This window comes from Ursus americanus, chromosome 12, assembly GCF_024610735.1.
Source record: "Ursus americanus isolate L20-20 chromosome 12, mUrsAme1.1.p, whole genome shotgun sequence".
Lineage (NCBI taxonomy): Eukaryota > Metazoa > Chordata > Mammalia > Carnivora > Ursidae > Ursus > Ursus americanus.
In genome coordinates, this window is record NC_142138.1 from 23256728 (window position 1) to 23262727 (window position 6000).

Here is a 6000-nt window from a genome sequence, read left to right on the forward strand (position 1 = left end):
AACTGCTATGCAATCTGGTGTTTTTTTCTAAAACAAAATCCTACTATTTGTAGCTAATAAACCAGCTAAAAAACTCAGTATTTACTGAGTAACTGTTACACAAGAAGACATATATATATATATATATATATATATATATATATATATATATATATATATATAAAATACACAAACACACTGGGGAAACTGGATAGAAAAGAGGGAAAGCACCAGAATCCCACCATCCACTGGTTTGTACTTTCTTCCAGATGTTCCTTCATCTGCATAAACTTTTTTTTACCTAGCTATAATTGTTACTAATGCACTGTAACTGTGCACACTGTCCTTCCCCGACTTAACCTATCATAACACAGAACTTCATGGATTAGTGTTTTATTTTTTAAGTTTCTAATAAGAAAGGAAAATGGGACTGAGATCGAGGAGAATCAATTTGAACAAATTAATGTAGCAATCCATTTCACATTTAAAAAATGCAATGGCAATTGCCTAATTATATTCTCCTACTTCGTAAGCATTGTCTGGCGGGACTTTTTACATCACTGAACTTTTTTAGATTTGGGGGAAACATTAAAATTTCCTATAATTGTTTTCCTTGTTACAAAGTAATACATGCTCATTATATAACATTTAGAAAGAGAAAAGCTCGGGAAGTAATAATTTAACATTAATATTTGCTGAACATAGACTATATGCCAGTCACTGTTCTAAATGCTTTAGACAGATTAACTCATTTATCCCTCACAACACCTCGTGGAAGCAGAAAGATAGGAAGCAATTTGCCTATACTCTTACACACCTAGAAGCATAAGCCAGGAATCCATCACTATGCTATGATGTTCCAGCAGTGAAAAGAATCCATAATTTATTCAGTCAAGTCCTTCACTGCTTCGGTGTATAATGTTATAGGCAAGAAACGATTCATAATAACACTGTACCCTTTACAATTATTTAAAAATATCATAAAGCACCATTTCTGCATCTCTGTGGGACGGTGAGTAAAATGAGAAGTCATCTGTTACAGAAGCTACCATTCCCATCAGTCTAATCACATGTACCTGATAGGCGTTAAGGAAGAAACAACAGGTGCTTCAAAGGATTTGGTTTAAAGAGGGAAGCATTTTTTAAATTTTGCAATTGATTCAATAATGTGATGAGTAGAGTCCTTGAATCAGCTGAACACCCATTCTCACAAAAGTTTACAACCAGTCACAACACTTTTATAAAACGTTTACAAAATGCTCCCAATCAGTCCTAAACACTTCTGATGGCTTATCTATTGGCACTGAATATCAGTACATGAAAAATAACTGGAAACCCCCTGGTCACATTTTTTCATACTTTAATTAAAAATCATACTTGGTTAAAGATAAATATTTCTGTTCCTGGTTTAATTTCCTACCCAGGCTAATAAACACAACTTTTTAAAATATAAACTCTCTTTAAGTTTAAAATATGATTAATGAAATATTTCTGACTGCCTGGCTCTAAAAATATCATATGACTATAACTTCAGCACTAAAAGCATATTAAAGCTATTAATCCATTAATCATAATTATTCATACCACTGTGGTTGAAACATGGCACACATATGTACACAGGTATTTTATACGTCTAGATAGACAGCTCTATCTATAAAATCAGGTATCTTCTTTGGAATTTAAAATAGCTCTATCTAGTATTTCCAGAAGGCTTAAACTGCCATCTTGTAATTTATCCAATAGCTTGCCGCTAGAGTAAGCTAGAGAAGTAGAATATCTAATCACGTTGAACATTAACTGTGTGTTAGGTGCCGTCAAAGTGTTTTGCAAAGATTGTTTCATATATTTTCATAAAAATCCTTGAGATAGAGACCACTATCACCGCCATTTTACCAATCAGACTGAAAAGATTAAATAACTAATACTTCCATCCAGGTTTGTCTGCACCGAAACGCGTACTCCAAACCACTGTTAAACTGCTTCTCTTCCAAATCAGGCCTCAAAAAAATCTGACTTCCACAATTTACCTCCCTAAATTAAGCTTAAGCTGACGTAACAAAACTTACACAAAAAACACCCAATACAAACCTGACCATTTATCCAGCAATAAATAACGTGATTCTAAATTTGAAATTTTTAATTTCTTGTCTCAGGTTTCCAACATAAAAACAAAATTGACCTGGTATTCGCGAACCACGTCCTCAAGTGTTCTGACTATGAACCTCTTTGCTGTCCTAACTGGACAGACCACCATGTCCTTCAACAAGTGAGGACAACACAAGCCCAACACCACCAATCTCACTGCTGAGAGCTAATCTTTCAAATGAGAACGGAGCCTGCTACACAGAAAGACTTAAAATATTAATCTTCTCAGTCTTGTGAAACACAGTTTCACATTTTTATGTATTCCTACACAAATTCAAATGCTTTCGGGGTTCAAGACCTAGTGAATTACCTGGGTTAAACACAGTAAAAATATGACCACATTTTTTATAAGGTCTAAAAACGTAGTTGTTAGACTGTTCAGCATTTTTTGGACTTAAACCAGGGTTTTATGGTGCTAGTTAACTGTTAGGGAAGCAAGGGACTAAACATTTGATCCCAGAGTCCTTTTATCACTGAAGAGTCTCTAAAATGTTTGATTACTTTTAAAAATTAAGTGTGTGAATCATATGTTTGCTTATTGAAAAAAGGGGCTTGTTAATACATACAATTTGGCCTTAAAAACAAAAAACCCAAAACAGCTCTTTACTTGAATGTGATTGTTTTGGCAATAGTAAAACCCAACCCTGTCATTCCCGAGTCGCCTGCCTTCCTGGTTCTCCTAGGTGAGGGCCGCCATCCTGCGATAATTTATACTGAGAGCTGGGAAGCCCAGCAATGGTGCAGTGTGGACACCAGCACTTTAAAAACAAAGCCGAACTCCGCTTTTAAAGTAGAGAACACACCAACACAGACCCTGACTCTGACAACATCCAAAAGATTCATTATAGACAATCCATTCAGGCGAAGCTACAACAGCCCCAGGAAACATAAACAGTGTCCACAAAGACAGCAGGGGAGGAAAGGAAATAACTGATGGGAAGGAAGCTAATCATGTGGTTTGTCCACCTCCACAAGGTCTAATAAATTCCCGGGTTGTTTCCACTCCGAGCAGCCATTAAACGTGTCCCGACACGTGGGCGCAGGGGACCTCCCCTCTCAGGTTTTTGCCCATTTCCTTCTCTATAACCTTGTTTGTATACAACCGCGCCCGGTCAAGGGTGACTATGAGATAACAGGCCTCATCAGTTTCTTCTCTTGGATTTCCAGTTGTCCAAAGTTTACTCCACGGCGGTGATTTAACAAGAATCCCGAGTTCTGCGAAAGTTACGAATGACTTAAGTTTACAAGACACAAACATAAGGCAAAGGACAAGTGTCAGACGCCTTCAGTGACAGTGTTTTAAAGTGTTTTAAAATTAGTTTTAATTGATCTGCCCTAGCTAAAATTAAGGGGTGGAGTCACCCTGATCCACGTAATAAGGGTGCCAACAAGGCTTTAAAAAAAATTCACACAAGACTCGCGTCTGAGCCTCGACCTCCCCATACCACCTGCAAAGACAGTCTCCAGGCCACTCACTGCTGAGGGTCCCTCGCGGGACGTGTGACCTAGGTTGTCCTCTCTGACCCGCTACTTCCCCGCTAGACCCAGCGGCGAGCGGGTTCCAGGGCTGCTCGCCCGCCCGCTAGTCCCAAGAAAGAGCGGAAGAAAGTAGGAAAGAGGGGCGTGGCGCCCCGGCCGCCCCCAGATGCCTGCCCGCCTCCAGAGCCTGGCACCACCGCAAGGAAGGGTTGGGAACACCGGAGCCTTCCAACCTCAACCGAGCGTGGGGCGCACGGCCGCGGGCCGGCGAAGAACGCGGGCGAGCTGTGAGACCTTTCCTGCCGCTCCCGCCCTCATCCCAGCGGCCGCGTCCCCAGTCCTAGCCCCGCCGGGCCCCCTCTTTCCCCGGGCGCTGGCCGCCGCCCGTCGAGGGCAAGCGCGCAGTCCGCCTCAGGGTCTCGGCGTCCCTCGCCCGCCCTCCCCCATCCCCTTCTCCGGCGCCCAGTGTCCCGGCCAGTCCCCGCCCTCCGGGACACTCTTCCCTCCCTCCCTCCTTCCTTCCTTCCTTCCTTTCCCTCCCTCCATCTCGCTTCCCAGCACCGGGAACTCGGAGGCGGCCCCCAAACTGGCCGGCCGACGCCCCGCGCTGCGCCCCTGTGCCCGCGGGGACCAGACTCGCCACCTGCGCCCGCCGCTCGGTGCCCACTCGCCTGCCGGTGCGCTCCCCCCGCCGCCGCCGCCGGGGACTCGGTCTCTAAGGGCTCCTGGAGACGGCTCCGACCTCTCCTCCTCCTGCCTCTCCGGGCGCCGGCTCCGCCTTGCTCGGGGTAGGCGGGGCGGACAGCCCGACGGGCGGGGCGGCGACGGCCCGGGACTCCTTCCTCTGGCCCTTGGCCCTCCCTCCGGCCCAGGCACCCTGACTGTTCTGGGCTTCAGCCGCCGAACCCCTGTCGTGTCCGGCCCGCCAAAGCGGAGAGATCGGGAGCTGTAGAGCTCCACAAACGTCTGGCCGCCTTGGCCGTCCCCATTTTCCCTTCCCTAAATCCATGGAGGCCCTGGAGTTCAAGGACTTTCGGGCCCCCCACTTCACAGGACCCTCCATCCGGTGGCTCTGACTCCTCCAAAGTTTCCTTCGCGTGCGAACGCCTCGCTAACCCCTATGCCAACCGTCCCCTGGGCCGTGAATGTGAGCGCTGCCAACCCCCTACACAAAAGTTAGGCTCTGCTCCAGGAATTTCTTAAGAAAACAGTCACAGTAAAATTTAAAGGGCCCTGGGGCCATGGGGAGATTTTGTTTCCCAGAAAATGGAGATAGAACAGCGGATTGTTGAATTTGAAGTGCACGCACCCATCATGAGCTTCTCCATCTCTCCCCCAGGAAATCTGCGCTTCCAAATGCCCAATACCTGGCAGAGTTCTGCATAACGAATTAATTGGATTTGGTTGGTCTTTTCTGAATGGATTCAGGGTCAGGTAGTCTGAAGAGCCACTTCCGTTTACACAGAGCTCAAACTATTCATACAAACAGCCATATTCAAGGAACATTCACTGAGCACTTGCTGTGTGCCAAGCATTGCACTAAAGGTGATGGAGAGACACAGAGATGAATCAGACAAGGTGCTCACCCTCAAAAGGTCCAGAAAGAGTCAAAAAGACGGATGTGCAGAAATCTTACCACTCAGCAGTCTTCCCGCTTATCCCCAGGTATCTGCTTTCTTGTTTGACAGGGTGAAGACAAAAGAGAAGGTGAGGCCAAAGTAGGTCACTTGGAACCAGTGTGGGCAGAGTCCATGCTTGAAATGGAGTCTGGTGGCATTGGTGAGGGATGTCTGTGTGCTGAGTTTCACCAACTGAAGAGAAGTGAGGCCCAGGGAAGCTTGCAGCCAAGGACTGCAGTTAGGACATGATCTTTACTCTTACTTTCCTCCCGACCTCTACTCAAGTATTGTTCCCAGTGAAATAATTTGACCAGGCTGCAAGAGGGATACTGCAGGTGGAGGCAGTGCTTGGATGCCTCACCCCGGGAGTGTGGTCCTGGCCACCTGCATCTCAGTGTCCGAGTACCACCGTCAGCTGCCGGATTTGCTTTGCCTCTACAAGGGACAGCTGGAAGTGCCTGGGAATTAGTGTGCCCCTGCCCCCACCCCACCCTTTATCCAGTGACAGAGAATGCAGGTATAAATATTATGGTCCCTTAGCCCTCAGTTGGGACAATGCCAGGGTGGCTCTCTGCTGTCTACAGAGCTTCCTATGAGATTGGGCCAAATTCCCTCCCCTCTTCAATGGGATTTTGCTTGGTATCACATTCTTGCCTGGTCTTCTTACCCTTCTAGGTCCCACTCCTCAACCAGTGTTTCCTAAGAACCCATTCTAATCAGGACCAACTACGTGATCTGCAGGGCCTCATGCAAGATAAAGAAGAATGTTCCTAACGTA

The 6000-nt window shown here is 46.0% G+C and overlaps 1 protein-coding gene across 4 annotated transcripts in view; it reads right to left on the reverse strand.

Annotated features, from left to right (window-relative positions):
• Positions 1-5262, reverse strand: part of GNG12 (G protein subunit gamma 12) — a 125457-nt gene extending 120195 nt beyond the window's left edge. The window contains exon 1 of one of the 4 annotated variants that reach the window (XM_045802055.2): positions 5240-5262. The gene's annotated coding sequence lies outside the window, so the exon portion shown is untranslated. Of the gene's footprint in view, positions 1-4246; positions 4415-5189; positions 5213-5239 lie in introns of those variants that run through there. The other 3 variants (XM_045802057.2, XM_045802053.2, XM_045802054.2) reach the window with 3 other exon arrangements.
• Between the last annotated feature and the right edge of the window lie 738 nt (positions 5263-6000).